Source organism: Pelodiscus sinensis, chromosome 3 (genome assembly GCF_049634645.1).
Source record: "Pelodiscus sinensis isolate JC-2024 chromosome 3, ASM4963464v1, whole genome shotgun sequence".
Classification (NCBI taxonomy): domain Eukaryota; kingdom Metazoa; phylum Chordata; order Testudines; family Trionychidae; genus Pelodiscus; species Pelodiscus sinensis.
Genome location: NC_134713.1, coordinates 152,139,875 through 152,157,753, shown reverse-complemented (window position 1 = coordinate 152,157,753; position 17,879 = coordinate 152,139,875). Strand labels below are relative to the sequence as shown.

The following is a 17,879-nucleotide window of genomic DNA, read 5'->3' as shown; positions in this document are numbered from 1 at the left end:
AGAATGGATTTCTGCCATGATATCCTCAATCGGTAATAAAAAAGGGGGATTTCATGAGGTAAGGAAAAGATTAGAAAGGATGGATCTCAGTACACACAAGTGAGAATGGATAGGTATGGCAATAAATGCTTGCAGAATGAAATGCTAAATCACTACTATAGCCAGCTCCTCAGACTTGCTGTCCAAAATGCTTGTGATGACATCAGGGGTGAAGAAGATGTTGCAGGAGTAGTGGATACTTTTAAAAATTTAGTCCTGGCCTTTTGCCCCTCCACAGTGACTGGGCAACTACCTAAATTACAAGCTATTTGAGGCAGGGTGTGATGGGTCTTCCGGGACCCACACCACATCCAGAGGGTGGACGGGGGGAGGTCGGTGAGGAGAGGCACAGTGAACAGCGAACCCCCCACCACTTTGCAGGGAAATGGGGGAAACCCTGCGCTGCCGCTGGCAACAGGTCAGTGAGGGAAGCCCAACCACCGGCCTGCAAGCAGGGGTGGAGCACAGGGAGCAAGGCATCCAGGGGGTGATGCTGGCCCATGTCAGGACGCCGATGAAGGGCAGCACTAAGATGGCACAGAAGCCAGCAGTCCCTTTCAAAAGGACACTCAGCTGGCAAGGATGGAGGGGCTGCGATTTGGAAGGACCTTCCAAAGGAGTGGCTGGAGAGGACAAGCTGGAGCGGACCTGAGAGGAGGAAGGCTAGGGACAGACATCGGCAGCCACAAAGAAGGCGATCCGGCGAGGAGCCTGGTAGGAACAGGGGTTAGAAATCCGGAGACACCAGACAGTGGGAGGGGAAGGAAGCAGCCCAGGGCAGGACCATTCTGGTGCCTGTGGGCTGACGCGTTTTGGGGGGACACCCTGTCAGCCAGGTAGGGAGCTGCAAATCCCTACACCTTAGGCCCCGGGCTGGGACCCAGTGGTGAGGGAGGGCCCGGGTCCCCATTTCCCCTCCCTTCAAGGTGGTTGGCCAGGTCAGCTAGTCCGCTGCTGCAGCAACCGTAGTGCTACTTTCACAAGTCTTGTACTTCAGAGGGGACAAGGAAGCGGAGAACGCACGCATTTTGGGGGAACGTAAGGTGGGCGGAGCGCTGGGCCACCGCCCAAACTCTGGGCAGGGGAGCTCAGCATCTCAGCTGTAGCATGACAGACTCGCTACACAGGGACTTTCCTTTTGTTCTGCATTTGTAGAGCACCTGGAACAGTGAGATGTAAGAGCATGTCTAGGCTTCTAGGCATGATGGAATAATAATGTTCTGAGGTGATTCTGCAGATACATTGAGTTACTAAATACTGAATTTTTCAGTGGGATTCACAATAAGTTGTTATATCTTGAACAAACAAGAGCCCAAATCCTTCTTTCACATTATTTAATCCTGGTCCCATTTTGGCAAGGGTCAGAGTGAAATCCAGGATGAAATAGCCAGATTGAAGGGCTGGACATGTGTTATGTCCATGTGCTTGTGACTGCAAGCAATTCAAGAAGCCCAATTGACTCTGGTTTGTTTCCAGCAACTCACCCAGCCAAGAAACAAAGCTCCAGTTTTGAAAGAAAGCTGCCAGATTTCACCCCCATCCTCACCAAGATCAATGAGATTCAAAACATTGTCATCTTCAGATGAAAGTGAGTTCTTATTAGCATTGTCAGTCTGTCAATCAAGATATGCTCAGTGTTACACTGTAGCTGTGTGCACATTGGTCCCAGGAGATAAGAGGCAAAGTGGGTGAGGTAATGTCTGTTATTGGACCAACTTCTGGAGGTGGAGGACTCGCTAGTTCTCTTCAGGCCTGAGCTCTGAAGAAGAGCTCTGTGTAAGCTCAAAAGTTGTCTTCCACCTCCACACATTGGTCCAATAAAATATATTACCTCACCCACTGTGTTTCTTTAGGATATGCCCAAGGCATTTTTAAATGTATGCTTAGTTATACCATATTAACACAATATGTCTTGAAATACCACAGAAAGACACAACATTTTTTCATCTTACCCTTCAGTAGGAAGTACAGCTCTTGCAACCAGCTCTCTTCTGTCTCATGATCTAACTAGGACACAACTAAAGATGGTTAAAGTGTCCCACAGATTTGTACTTTGTCTGTAACCTCTTCCCAGATTGTAACAATTGGTTACAGGAATGTAATCTGATACTGCTGGCTTGCAAACAAAGTGTTAGACAATCTGCAAACATGAGCTCATCACTCCAGGCAAGGTGAAAAGGGTCTCTGATGTGGTATCCCCATTGCTGGCCCCCAGATACGAGTTGAAACTCCAAAAGGAAACCAGTTTTTAACATGGTATCTGTTTTCATTTTGTTACCCTTTGTTCCATCTATGGCTCCTGCACACTTTGATATCTAGCCACTCTCTCTTTTTTGTTATGATTCAGTCTACAAGCATTTATTGTTAAACGGCTGTGTCTCACAGCAATGCTGCCACTGGGCTATATTTCTTAGGGGAACAATTTCATTCCCTTATTCTCCATATACCATCTCCACCGTCCTTAGTGCTGGTGGTTTTCCTGTAAAACTTAAAAAAAAAAAAAAGCAAAGCAAAAAAACCCAAACAAACAATACAAAACAAAACCCCAACAACCCCACAACCAAAAACACCCCAACAAAAAACCAACAAAGTAAACACACTGTTATGGATGCTGTGAACGGATAAAAAAGATCAGATTAAAGCACATGCAGACCTTCTGACTTCTCCTGCCCCACTGACCCTGTGCATCTTTGCTGTTTTCACTTTCATGGAGTAGTGGAAAGAAGGGGGATCACTAGCACTGAACACCCCAAAAGAATGTGTCTGGCTAGGGTAGGAACAGCTACCACTGGAATAAAGCACTGGTGGAGGTGTAGTAATTGTTCTAGCTATTCTGGAGGTAAGTGGGGATATGTCTACACTACAGCGCTAATTCGAACTAACTTAGTTCGAATTAGTTAATTCGAACTAAGCTAATTCGAACTAACGCATCTAGAACTAAAAACTAGTTCGAATTAGCGTTTTGCTAATTCGAACTAGCAAGTCCACATTGAGTGGGCCCTGAAGCGCGGTTAAGGATGGCCGGATGCAGTGCCGGCAGCGCATCAGATGAGGACTTAGAGCGTGGAGCTGCTGTCTCAGGCTAGCCGAGGGCTGTGCTTAAAGGGTCCCGACCCCCATCCCGGACAGACAGGTCTCAGGGGTGCCCCGCTTGCAAAGCAGTCCTGGCTTGGAGTGCCCGGAGTGCCCACACTGGGCACATCACAGCACTCGGCCATCAGCCAGGCTGCACTTGCCGCAGGCTGCCATCTGAGGAGAGGGGGCAATTGGGGGTCTGCAGGAGAGCTTCCACCCCCAGAAGCCCGTAGAGCCAGCCCAGTCCTCCCCATCAGGGGCTCGTACCCCATTCCTCCCTCACCTCCTTCCACTTACCCTTCCCTAACCCCTCTTCTTGATGTACAAAATAAAGATAACGTGTTTTCCAAAATGGAATCTGTCTTTATTGAACAAAACTGGGGGAGACTGGGAAAAGGAGGTGGGAGAGGGGAAGAGAAAGGCTGGGAGAGGGGAGGGCAACTAAAATGATCAGGGGTTGGGAACAGGTCCCATATGAAGAGAGGCTAAAGAGACTGGGACTTTTCAGCTTAGAAGAGAGGAGATGGAGGGGGGACAGGATAGAGGTCTCTAAAAGCAGGAGTTGGGTGGAGACGGTGCATACAGAAAAGTTCTTCATTAGTTCCCATAAAGAAGGACTAGAGGACACCAAAGGACAGGAATGGGTAGCAGGCTTCAAACTAGTAACAGAAAGTTCTTCTTCACAAAGCAAAGAGTCAACCTGTGGAACTCCTTGCTGCAGGAGGCTGTGAAGGCTAGATCTGGAAAGGGAAGTAAGATCAAGTCATGGAGGTTGGGTCCATGGAGTGGTATTAGCCAGGGGGTAGGAGTGGTGTCCCTGCCCAAGGTTTGTGGAAGGCTGGAGAGGGATGGCACGAGACAAATGGTTTGGTCGCTGTCTTCGGTCCATCCCCTCCAGGGTCCCTAGGGTTGGCCGCTGTCGGCAGACAGGCTACTGGGCTAGATGGACCTTTGGTCTGACCCAGGACGGCCATTGTATGCTCAGGGCTCAGGGTCAGGGGTCTCAGTGGACCACCTTGATTTTCATGCAAACCTGCTCCTGGGTGGCCAGGCTGGCAGCTCTCCTGCCCTAGATGGCGACTTCCTGTGCCTAGTGCGGAGATCGTGGACGAGGTCCATGATGTCCGCACTAGCCTAGGCAGGTGCCCACCTCTTGTGTTCCCGGGCAAGATCCCGGGAGCCGCCAGCCTGGTCCCAGGAAGAGGGGGAGAGCTGGGGGGCATCGGGTGGCTGGCTCGAGCCGTGCCAGGTGCAGGGTCTGCTGGTTGGGTGCTGGCAGGCTTGCACCTGGCACGGGCACCGTAGCCAGCCCATGCCCCTTTAAGAGGTCCGGGGCCGGGAGTGGGGCAGACGAGTTTCCCTGGTGTTGGCCAGAGTGGCCACCAGGGAAAGCTGGGGAGGGCTAGCCTCCCACTAGTTCGAATTAAGGGGCTACACACCCCTTAATTCGAACTAGCTAGTTCGAACTAGGCTTAATCCTCGTGGAATGAGGATTACCTAGTTTGAACTAAGCGCTCCGTTAGTTCGAATTAAATTCGAACTAACGGAGCACTAGTGTAGCGCCTATGAAAGTTAGTTCGAACTAACGTCCGTTAGTTCGAACTAACTTTGTAGTGTAGACATACCCTAATATACTTGCTTCTTGGTAGGTATAATGCTGCAAGTCACTACATGGGCGATGTTTTGGGGATTTCATTATATTCAGATAGCAAGCAACTTGCCCAAAACCAACTTTCCCTTACGTGGGGGTTTGAACTCAAAAATTTCAATAAGATCTAGAATTGATTTGAGCCTTCAAGCAAAATTTGAACTGAACTTTATCTGAGATTTAAATATAAGCTTTTGTTTTAAATCTAAACTAATCTTAGTCCTTTTTATTTGTCTTTGCAGTTCCTGGTTCCAGACTGGTCAGGAAGCAGAGGTATCAAAATACTACAAGAAAGTTTGTTCTCTGACAGTATTTCCTGCACACACAGGAGACAGACAGTACAGTGCAGGGATGGGCAATAATTTTTGACTAGGGGGCCACTTCAGAAATTTTGTAAATGGCCCTCGGCCACTCTGGAAAGGATGGAGCCAGGACACATTCATGCTTCCCCACCCACACACCCTGATTGGTCTGGGGTTGGAGGAGCGCCTGAAGTCTTTGCCCACGCCCCCCTCCCCTCCCAAGGAAAACCAGCTATTCTGAACAGCTGGCAGTTCCCTCTAGGTGCCTGTGCCCTTGGCAGTGGGAGGAGAATTCATGAGCTCCCCCTCTGTCTCCAGGTCAGTCATGGTCTGGGGGTGGGAGTAGCACACAAAGTCTGCCCCCGCCCTGCAAGGGAGCACTGCACTTAGAGTCACCCACCAGCTGGCAGTTGACTCTCGGTGCTGAGCCCCTTACAGGGTGGGAGGAGACTTTGTGTGCTGCACCTACCCCCGGGCCACACAGGGCTTGGGGGGTAAGGGTACCCTGCCCCCATCTAAGCTCTGCATACTCCTTGTAAGGCAGGGGCATGGCGGGAGGAGACTTCGCATGCTGCCCACCCCTCCAACCCCAGTCCCTGATTGGCCTGGGGGCAAGAGGAGCACAAAGCCTCTCACTCCCTGCCCTCCGGCACATGGCACTTAGATTCAACCCTGGCAGTTGACTGTATGCGCCGTGCACTCTCCCGTCCCTAGTCCCTGATTGGCCTGGGGGCAAGGGAGTGGCAGGACCTCTGCGGGCCGGATCGATCTGCTTTGCGGGCCACATTCAGCCTGCAGCGGCCCCTTTGCCCACCCCTGGTACAGTGTAAACTTATTAACAAAACCATGGGTGAGCAATAGTCCTGGCCATCTGAAGAATGGGGATTACACTGGGGATTACAGCCACCGCAGTTGGACTGTAGGGAAGCCAGCTAACAAGGTATCTGCTTCTCTGCACTTCAGGTTTGTCATACTTACAGTGGACCATCACCACCATGGCAAGCTGGAGAAAAGAACACCGGTATTACTTAAGTTCTGCTCCTGCAATGAATGACACCGGGAGTTTGGGTTATTGAACTTGTCTGATTATCCAAAGGTCATGGGGAAGAACATTTGAGACCTTGCTAAAATTCAGTGTTGAATGATGACAGAAATACTACAAGAAATACTGAGATTGCCAGGCCAGTTGTTAAAGCCAAAAGACCTGGAAAGCAGAACGACAGAGGTCACCATAATAAAGTCATCAGTTATCAATAGAACACAGGAACAAGCTGCGGTGGTAACTATATGCTACCTGCTGACTTTCCAAGAGTGAATGTTGCAACATTAGTAAATGACTTTGCAAGAGGGTGGTCATCCCCCTTAAAGGTAGTAACATTCCCCAGAGTCAGTCGTACCTGCATTATTCCTTCTTGAGAAGATGAGCTGGTCAGGGTGGCATGGGGGAGGACTCAGGTGCATGAGCCACGTGACTGTGTGCTGAGGTTTATAAAGGAGAGCTCTTATCTCAGTAAAGGGGGAGCTGTGAGTCATAAGAAACCTGCAGACTGGGACTCTTGGGACAGAACATAGATAATGGTGGGCGGAGGCCATCTGCCAGGATTAGAGCACAACCCTAAGAAAGATTGCTACGGAGGCCCTGCCCCAAGGACAGAAAGGACCAGACTAGGAAGAGACCAGGTGGAAGATCTCAGAAGAATGGAGTAAGACCAGAAGAGCTTCCCCATAGTGAAGAACCTGAGGGAGCTGAGACAGAAATGGAACATTAAACCCTGAAACAAGGATAAATTGGAAGCCCTGAGGGTTTGATCCTAGTAAGGTTGGATGAACTATATTTGTTTCATGAGAATTTAATAAATCATACCCCAAAAGGAAAAATGTTATTTCAGAACAATGGGGTGGCATGTTCTGGGACCCCACCCTGCAACAGGAAAATAAACACCCTTTGAACAAAATTATTCATGGAATAGGAAATGTCTAGTTTTACCAACAAATAAAATTATAACAAATGGTCTGGTAGCACTTTAAAGACTAACAAAACATGTAGATGGGATCATGAGCTTTCGCAGGCACAGCCCACTTCTTCAGATGACTGGAGTTATGACCGGAGTTATCTGAAGAAGTGGGCTGTGCCTGCAAAAGCTCATGATCCTATCTACATGTTTTGTTAGTCTATAAAGTGCTACCAGACCACTTGTTTTTTTTTTTTCAGTAACAGACTAACTTGGCTACCCCCGAAGCAAATAAAATTATATTAACTATAATTTCAGAGCAGTGTACAGGGTTGGGTTGGGGTTGGGTTTTTTTTTTTTTTTTTTTTTTTTTGGTGTGTCTTTTTTTTTTTTTTTTTTTGGTCTTGCAGTCCACTTGCCTTAAATAAAATTCAATTTTTACAACCCACTATCTATCCAAGTACAAAATAATCTTTCGGTGAATCACCTCAGCTGTGACTTTCACACTGTCTCCTGACAGAAAATCTTAATCCTTATGCTCTTGGGACATGTCTTATTTTACATCAGTACTTGTTGTGCTTTCAATGCCCCACCTCTGGCTGTTTTTCACATTTCAATCTGTAATCTTATATGTCCCTTTAGTGCCTGACATTGTATATCTTCTCCCCCGGTCACTGTTTTTAGTTGTGGTCTCATAGAGCATCTGAACATAAAAAGAGAAGATAAAGACCATATAGAGACAAGTGTTTAAATGTTTATTTAGTTCAATTTCAACCAAAATGTGAGCTGGAATCTTAGAAACTTTCTTTTCCCATCTAATTTCAGACTTAAATTGTTAATAGAATAAGAAAATAAAATAATGTATTAATTGTTATTGTCATGATGCCTTTTTACATCTACTTTTTTTTAGAACAATGTCAAGAATAACTTCCAGGGCTGGCCTGGCTGTACAATAACAGGACAGTATGTCTGTCTGCCATGTTAGGGATCCAAGATCTGGTTCAGAAGGGGCTTCTTTACGCTCCAGCAGCCCAATCCAATAAGGCAGTGGTTCTCAACCAGCGATATATGTACTCTTGGCACAGAGGTCTATATGTGCCTAGTTTTACAACAGGCTGCATAAAAAGCACTAGTGAAATCAACAGAAACTAAAATCTCATACAATCACTTATTTATACTTCTCAGTATACACTTAAATATCAGTACAATATTAATATTCCAGTTGATTTTATAATTACACGGTAAAATGAAAAAGTAAGCAATTTTTCAACAATAATGTGCTGTGACATATTTGTACTTTTATGTCTGATTTTGTAACCAGTGAGGTGAAACTGGAGTTCCACATGACAAATCAGACTTCTGAAAGGGAGGCAGTAGTGTGGAAAGGTGGAGAGTCACTGCTATCAGGGACTAAACAGAAGCTTTGTGCAGACACTCAACAGCATCTCATCGGTTCTGGCTCCAGGTTATTGTAGGTCTATGAGTACTAGAAAGGCAGTATACTCCACCCCTGGCCTCAGTGGACAAGTGTCCAAATCACAAAAACAAAAAATTTGCAACTAGCTGCTAAGCAATTAATAGGCTTTGAAGTGAAGAAGTCTGACACAAACCACCCCCAAGGTGTGGACTCAGATTGAAGCAAATTGGTTGATTAGTGTTAGGTAGTTTGCTGTGTAGGTCTGATTAAAGAGAGAGAGAGAGAGAGAGAGATTCCATGAGGACTAAGGAATGTTTTGGAATAGCATTCTATTTCAAAATTGGGTGCTGTGTAGACAGCACCAAATTTTGAAACAAGCTATTTTGAAATTGACTCAAAATAAGCTATGCAATTTGCATAGCTCAAATTGTATAGCTTATTGCGAGGTACGGGTGCAGTGTAGATGCATCCTGACTGGGCTTAGAGTACACTTAATTTTGAAGTAAGCATCATTGAACGCACTGACACTTCAGCATAGTTCAGTTTTTTCCAAGGGAACCTCATCCCATACTTCTTTTCTCAAAAAACTGAAGTAAAACAGGGAAAAGGCTTATGAGACTTATGTTGTCACCATTATGGTCTGTGACCATGATTTTCCAAAATAAGGGACATGTATTATGTAATATAAAGTAAGAAAATGACACTCAGAGGCAACTAGAAGCTCTAGATTTCTCTTACTGCAGCTTTCTGTACTATATACTTGAGTGATAGATTCTAAACCTAGTTAACTAATTAAACCACCCATAAGGATTAGCTAATCTAAACATTTTTTTCCCCTAGCAACATCTAACACAGCAAACAGCTTGGGAGTTTACTTGTCAAATCACACTTGTACTAAAAAGCATGGAGAGAGTCTTGAAGAATGATGCATTGCAAAGTGAATTGTGTAAGTTACTAAACAATGGATCCACTCAGTCACGTCTACATCTTCATCCACATCATTTTCTTCCAATAATCAATTTTCCTTATGATGTTTCATTCCTACAACTAGACCCTGCATCATCTTCTTGCACTGCTTACACAGGACACATTTTCCTTTTTTACCCAGGGAATTAATTTTTTTCCAAAACATTTCCAGATAGGGCCCCTCATACCGAGAAGCCATGACAGATTTTCTGTAGCAAAAGTGGGGGAGTGGGAGTGGGGGAGGGATATAGAAAGCTGTGTGTGTTATGAATAATGTCTTCCCTTTTTCTTTCCAGTCCACTCCACTGTTCCTTTCTATGTTGCATCCATCCTTTCCTATATATTGCCTCTCTGTCTTTAAGACAATGTTTTAACTAACTCCTCTGCCAAAGTCCACCACCACATAAGCACAGAACAAATGTGAAACCAAAAGTGCACTGAATATACCAGGGACCAAAATGTGTTGTGTATAAGCATTGTAGCATTTGGCACCCAGCACATGCAGTCAAGTGTACCTTCAATTTGAAGCCCCAAACAAATACAATTGGTTCACTTAAAACATCATTTATAAACATCTAGACCTGGACCACTCAACACATGGCCTGCGGGTCACATATGGCCCTCAACCCGTTCGTTTGTGGCCTGTGGTGCAGTTTGGGCTTACATGGGACTCAACATGCAGCCCGCGGGTGAGATCCTTTGAACATGGCCTCCACTGGGAACACGCTCCACAATGGCGAGGTGTGCAAGCGGACAGGTTGGCTGGAACAGATGGATATAGGGTGTCAGCATTTCAAGCCCCCAGAGAGGAGGTGCCAGAAGTACCGGGGCCTGCAGGAAGTGCTTTGTATTCATACCAGTCAGTGCGAAAGAAGCTATTTGCATATATTATATATATATATATATATGTGCAATCACACTTAAGTTGCAGCCCTCAGTATGTTCTGTGAGTATCATTGTGGCCCCTGGGGATTCCAAAGTTGAGTATCCCTGATCTAGAGTTTGCAAGTGTTGTTTGCCAGTCCTTTTATGATGCACAGAAATTTTAAACATTTTCATAGCTTTCCGGGGGACTAATTAAAGCATTCAAGAGCTTTACTGTTTGAGCCCTGTAATTCTGATGTGAAAGGAAAATTTGAGCAGTCACACACCGAGATGCATGCTTGTTCATTGTAGCTATAAAATACAGCTGCCCAGGGACCTGGCAAGAATACCAACCTTTTACTCTTCCATACAAGTTATTCAGAAATAAAAAAAGACAAATTCTAGTTGGAGGAGTTTTTAGTTGGGTTCAGTTGTTTTCTCCTTCCAATACCACATTTGGCTACCTCTCTTCTGGATTGTGATACTGGTCATTCAAAGGAGCTGCTGAAATGGATTTAAAGCTGATTTGAAACATTTCTCCCCCCCCCCCCGTCTCCCTGGGTCACAGTCCACAGTCTTTCTGCACCCTCCTATGTTAGCACCTGTTGTGTGGTGAGCCAAAGTGTCTCTGTTACAGAATGAATCCATTTAAATATCAGTGACAAGGCTGTGACCAGAAAGCAGATGCCATGTGGAGGTATTTCATTTTCCAGCGTGGGCTGATGTTCCAGCGTGGGATTTTAAAGAGTACATAGTGGCTTATTATTTTTACTCCAGAGAAAGGAGCTTTTTGATCAAGGGAAGCTGAGTCACCTCTTGTTAGTTTTATCAATTTGTTGGAAGTGAATGTCGACACTCGATCTTTTGCTGACCTCTTATTTTGATTTTCTGTCGAGCCCCCTCCCGACATATTTCCTTTTATCGTGTCTCTTTGATATGCAGGGGAAATGGATACATCTTTAGTTGGCTTTGTATGATGTCATGGGCAAAAACAATGCAAATCCCATGAGGTTGCCTTGCATTTGAAATGGTTCTCTTAGAGAATGAGGCTCAGTTCTAGAGCTTTTTCCAGGTTCTGAGTTCTTTTCGGGTTTTTTTTTTTCCCACAGCTATTGTAAGAAAAATAGATCACGGGTCAGGTAATGTAAGCACCAGACTACAAAACCATTGCCAAAAAAGTGTAACCACCCAAAAGGCTCAAAAGGAAAAAAATCATTAAAGTGACACATGTTAATAGTATTGAATTCAAAACACTTGTTTTGACATCCAGATGTTGGAAAGCGCCATATCCTGATTAACAAAAATATTCTCTAGTCTTTCAGCTCTTCCTTCCTTATTTTGATTATAAGTCAAGTTTTGGAGAAATTCTTTCCCATTACTATCCACTGATCACATCCCCAAAGTATTTCAGAAGTTTAACTTGTTTCCTATAAGGAAAAAATGGAAAGCATAACCACAAATATTTATGTTAATGTCACTGTTTATTATTGGAAGCTCAGTTCAGTCTGCTAAAGTGCTATAGCAGCATACCATGAGATATACAATCCAACTCCTCAAGGCATTCCACAACAAACAACAACAACAACAACACATCACTGTTGCAACATGGAAATCCATTAACAGAGTGCTAAATACAAACATCTTCAAGTGAAAATTTGTTTAAACTGAGTGTTTTGAAAAAATATATATTTAAATATTACAGACTGAAAGCAAGTCAGAAATGTATCCCGCTCAGCCTTGTGGATTAACCATTTATTAAAAAAATGAAAAATAAAAATGAAACATTCATGTTTTTAACAGTGAAGCCTCAAAATGCCACTAAACACTAGGAGCATTCTTTATATTCCTCCTTTACAACTGGGATCTATTTGTAAAATGGGTGATAATGGAATGCACTTCCCTTGTAAAGCACTTTGTGATCTGCAGATGAAAGGCACTATATGAGAACTAGCTATAAAAACAACAGTAATAAGTAAATGTAGCCATTGAGTGCCATAACCATGGGCACACAGGAAATTTGTGGCACTGTCAAGAATAGAACTTGAATCTCTGAGACCAGTGAACTTGAGTCCAGTGTTGTGCCTTTCCCCCTATTGAATGTATGGTTACAGTACACGTATCCTGTGTCATCAAAGCTGCTCAGTTGGCCGGTGTCTAAATGTTTATTACCCACTTGAGCGTCTTTCTTTCTTCAATGGGAAACAGATCTCATCAACCAAATTACAAATATTGAGCAAGATGATGCCCTGATGTAACTTGGCTAAGCAATGCGTGAGGAGGAAGAAATGATTTTCTCTGACCCACAAATCAATATAAAGGAAGCAACAATCACAGGCTCTTTGTTTGAGGGAGCACAGGGGGCAATTCTTCAGGGGGGAGGCAGCAGGAGCTGAGAGAAGGCAGGACTCCAGAGCTACGTCACCTGGGCTCTGTGCAGCAGAGGAGAATACCTCTTTAAAGGAAGTAGTAAGTTCCTCTGCAGCCTTCCCCCACCCCACACACACACTCCTCCTAGCAGGCATTGTGTCTCTGCAGGGTCTCTCAGGGTGCATCTACACAGCAAAGTTATTATGGAATAATGGCCGTTATTCTGAAAGAACTGTGAGCATCTACTCAGCAGTTTAGTTATTTCAAAATAATTTCAAAATAGCAGATGGCTTATTCCGACTTCTGTAAACCTTTTTCTACGAGGAATAATGCCTCCTCCAAAATAGCTATTTTGAAATAAGGCATGCGTAGACACTCCACTTCTGTTATTTCGAAATAGAATGGCTCTGATGACAGGCTAAGTTACTAGGGGAGCCTGCCTCAGACTAATGTTGAGGCTTCCCTTCAGTGTAGATGTGCTATTTTGAAATAACTATTCCGGAATAGCTTATTCTGAAATAACTGTGCAGCGTAGACATCACCTCAGAGGCAGAATGCCTGGTGCTCTTCTTGAGATGTGATGGATTCACTGTGCTCCAAACACAGACAAGTGCATAAAATATCTACCTTAGTCCACCTGGAAAAGGGGACTTTTTTCCTGCACAGCAAGGAAGGCCGAGCTCTTCTACTAGGATGAAGTTTCAAACCATAACAAAAATAAACCATAGTTCTGTTCCAGAACTTCTAGATTCCCATTCTAAAGACTGGTCATAAAAGTTCTTCTTGATCAGAACAAACTGTTATCAATCCCTCTGCTCTGGTTACAGCTCACCTCCCTTTTAAATCTCTTGCTTTGCCATGAACTATTTGTATTAGAAAGCTTATGTTTGAACTGGAATTGGCACAAATACTCGCCCATTAGATATTCCTTTTCTGCAGTAATCTGATCTCTTTCAGTGCTTCACAAATCACACTATCCACTGAGGACAGAAGCCTATGTTTTCTTATTCTCCAAAGAGAATAAAAAATTGTCAGTAACCCTGACAGCTTCCTGTAGGGCAGCTCTCACAGCTTATTCCAGAGGAGCTGAGCAGTAAATTTGCCATAAAAATATTATGAGGTGAGTATGCATCTCCCACCGTATTCAGAGATTCGTTAGTGAGTTAGAAAACTTCATCACGATCAGTCTGCAAACTAGTTCACAGGCTAGCTGGCCTACACCACTTTGAGATGTGATAATTGGTCAAGGTAAACTGAAGAAAAGGCAGACCACTAGTAGCAAAGTCCATGAACATTTGTGCATGAATGGCTATTGTTTTAGAATCTTTCCAGGGTAAGCTTTAGAATCATATGACCTTGCAACTTTCTCTAACTCAGCCAAAGTCATGACTTATACTGGCAGCTGTTTACAAGGTTTCGGTCAGTTCCCCATTGAAACTCAATTGGGCTGGGGGGAAAAGGGGACCTGTGGTTATAGCAAGAGGCTGGAAGCCTCAATTCTCTTTCTAGCTGTGCTACTATGTGACTGTAAGTACTCAACTAAGCCCTCTCCACCCCACTTCCTCATCCTAGAAAATGGACGATAATCCTCCTCTTCCCTCCCCCCCAACACCCGACCCCAGTTACAATAATGGGTGAAAAGTGCTATTCAGATGTATTATCATTGACTCCTAAGTTGCTGTAAATAGTCCTAACTGTTGATGTGGTTAGTTGACACCAGCTGAGATTCTTCTCACTGAGTAGCTGATGCTTTTTCTTTAAGGCTATTTCGTCATTGCTTTTTTTTTAGAAGTAGGGAGAAGAGAGTTCTGGAATTTCTCAAAAAATGGATGTTTCTCCTCCTTCTGAAAAGAGTTTAGAAATGTGGAATGTTGTGGGAAATTACTCTAAATGTTAAAAAAAATGTGCATGAAAAAAAACCCCACGCTCTAACAGTTTCCTTGGCTAGAGCAGTGTCCCAGGGTTGGATCCAGCTCAGCAATGCTCTTTGGCCTCTCTCTTGCTTTCTCTTTCCAGGACCATGTCTCTCATTCATTCTTTGCTTCCAGGATCCTATCTCTCACCCACACACTGCACATAAATATACAGATGCATTCAGTACACATACACACCCTTTGGTAGAGCAGGATGATCCGAAAGCCTCTCTTTTCCTTCTCCATTTTAAAAGGCCCAGCCTGCCCTTAATCACAGCACCTCCATTGTCCCATCTTTGTTCTCCAGACAGGCACGGAGAGACCAATGCACAATTTATGTGCTGGATCTGTTGCTCTTTTGCCTGCCGTCCCTATCCTATGAAGAGCAAAAGGGCTGCTGCCTGAAAGTAACTGCAGTTACAGTTGTGTGGCATTTTGCAAAGCTTCTTTACAATGATTCTCACCCCCACCCCACTCTCACACACACACACACTCCCCTCCTGCCACCTCCCATGCTATTGGAACTGATCACCATTTTTTAAACAGGAACATTTTCTTTGAAAAAAAATTGCTATTTTTGTCCAAAAATTGCCCCCCTCCCCTTTTTATGGCAAAAAACCTTGCTTTTTTCAAATGACACAGTTTGAGTGACACTTCATTTAATCAAAATGCTTATTGAAAACATCATTACCCCTCTTCCTGTCCCCCCTTTTTTTATCATCAACATTATTTTTCAACAAAACATACACGTTTCCACAAGTTTAAAATGTTGATAAGCACTTTGGAAGTTATCTGGAGAATGTTTTTGCTAAACAGACATTTCTGCTCAATAAAATTGTGTCTATATTGCAAGAAAAATAGAATATGAATCTGTTTTTACATCGGTTTGGAAGGGAAACAACCTCCACATTTCAAATTCTAGCCATCATCAAGTGAAGTAGCCTCAAATGTACAGCAATAGATTTAGCTCTCTCTCTTCCACTTTAACTCTCTTTCCAGTTTTTCCATCTCTCTCCCCCATCACCCCTTTGACACTGAGCTACCATTTTCACTTGCCTTCTCCTCAGAGAAGAGCAATCATAGCACTTTAAAGGAAAACTGCAATGATTATCTTCATGAGCAGCGGGTAACGTACACAAGGGAAAGCACGGCCCGTCCCCAAACCGTTCACACTCCCACTGCCTGGCTCTGCGGCCGCAATGCAGCTGCCTGGCTCTCCTCCTGGCCAGGAAGAATGGGGCTGTGGGGTGGCTGGCTGTTCAGGTCTCCAGTCGCCTGGCACACCAACCGGCCAGGACGGATGGGGCCAAGCCACCTGCTGGGATGGATCAGAGTAAAAGGCTTGGGAATATTCGGTGGCTGGGGGCAGTAACTCGGGGTACAGGCTAGTCTGCTGCCATGGGGCCAGTCTTGACTCTGGGGCGAGGTCATGGAACGGGGCTAGGAGGCCTTGCCTTCCCCAGCTGGGCATTCACCCACCATCCAAGATTATTTCTAGCATACCCAAGTGCTCCAGCCCTGATCCCGCTCTTCTTAAAGTCAGTGGCATAGTCACACTGAGTTTGATGTACAGGAGCATCAGCTGAGAAAAGCATTCAAGTGTTTATGCAGCTTTAAGGAGGTAAGCAGTCCCACTGAAGCCGATTAGACTCCTTGCATGCTTCAAGTTCGGCATGGGCATAAGTGCTTTGATGGGCTGAACCAGAAATCAGGATCTCTTAGGTGGTTGCCACACACACAAACTGTACACCAAAAATAACTTTCCAAGCTTTAGAAATACTTGCTTCAGTTTCAATTTCGCCCAAGCCAGATGGTGCAAGCACTTCTCACTGGGTAAAAGTCACCTTGCATACGAGAACTAAGCACCCCTGAAGACTCTGCTAAACCTCTGTCTTGACAGCTTATGCGGGACGTTAAGTAATGCAACGGTCCCATGCTGGCCTTTTGCACAGGAATGAATTTTGCCCAGGGAGAGCTTCTGCTTTGCCAATACAGTGTTTCAAAGTATAAATTCCACTCTCATGGTGTCCGAGTCCCAGGAAACTGAGCTCCGTACCTGAGAAAGGCAAAAAGGGTTGGATGAATATGATATGGCATATTCCATTGTTGATATTTTTAGAATTTTGGAAGACTGAAACAGTGTTTCTATTAGCCACTGCTCGATCCTCGCACAATGACTTTGAAAATCTCCAGCCTTTGTGAGAATAGAAAGACGGCCGTAACCGCTCAGAGCTAGAATAGATTTTTTCCAGGTTGACAGCCAGCACTGGCCTATCCTGTTTTCCAGGGTAGTCATTCTTTAGAGGAACAGCAGGTCCCCAGTGACACTGTGGAGGATACAAGCAGCAGCACAGAGGGGGGGCTGGTTATGTCTGTCTTCATCACCCATACCGTGGTTCTGATTAATTCACTGCAGCTTAAGAGGAAGACCAAAACACTCCCAGTCACATGGATAGGCTAGAACAGGCTGTCTCCAGACAAGTGGCAGGCAGCAACCTGAACATGGTATCGGGAGAAAGCCCTTTTCTCAACACAAGGCTGGCTAGAATGCAGATGATTGGATACAGCGTGCAGGCTTTTAGGGCCAAGGGTCACTTTCTCTGCTGCCTCCAGTATTCTTTGCTATGTTTTTAAATGGATGAAGTCAGCAGAGGGGGACATGTGAATGGGGAAAAACCATCCCTCACCACATAGCATGCAGTCAACAGCTTCTACAAAGAGTTTCTTTTTCACATGACATATGACAATGAGACCAGGAAGAGACTGTACACAGAGCTCCTCAATGGTGTGGGGGGAGCAGGGGGATCTCCTAATTGAAACTCATGTGGAATGCCCTATTGGATTACAAGTTTAGTGGGCCGGGGCGGAGGAGGTAAACTCCTAGAGATGGACACTCACAGAAGATACATTTGTCACTCTGGGACTGGCTTGTTGGTGTAAGGGCCTGCTCCCAGGAAGAGCTGAGTGCCCTTCAATCGCACTAGACAAAAGTGTTCTCTCACTTATCCTGGATAACGGCACGACAACTGGCTGAGGCTGAGGAACATTTGGCAACACTGAGGTGCCCTTTGTGCTCCCCAATCCCAGGGCCTCTCTGCGTTAGCCTATTTCCTGGGCACAAGTTACAATGGCTGGGGATCAGTGCCATACAGGGGAAGACTTTACTGTGGCAGTTTGCTGTCTGACACCTTTCCTGTTATACCAGGGAGACCCAGTCAGAGCCAGATTCACCTTGGCACTGCGGCCTGGCACCAAGGTACAAAGCAGCAGCCTATAGACCAGGAACAGGTGTGTTGGTTTCCAGTGACCCTCCTGGGGGGGTTCAAGAGGATATTT

The 17,879-nt window shown here is 45.0% G+C and overlaps 1 long non-coding RNA gene across 1 annotated transcript; it reads left to right on the top strand.

Moving 5' to 3' along the window:
• The first annotated feature begins 732 nt into the window (after nt 1-732).
• Nucleotides 733-7,068, top strand: LOC142827670 (uncharacterized). The gene is made up of 3 exons (XR_012902377.1): nt 733-1,627; nt 5,005-5,035; nt 6,028-7,068. It is a non-coding gene; the product is annotated as an uncharacterized LOC142827670 (long non-coding RNA).
• Nucleotides 7,069-17,879: the final 10,811 nt, after the last annotated feature.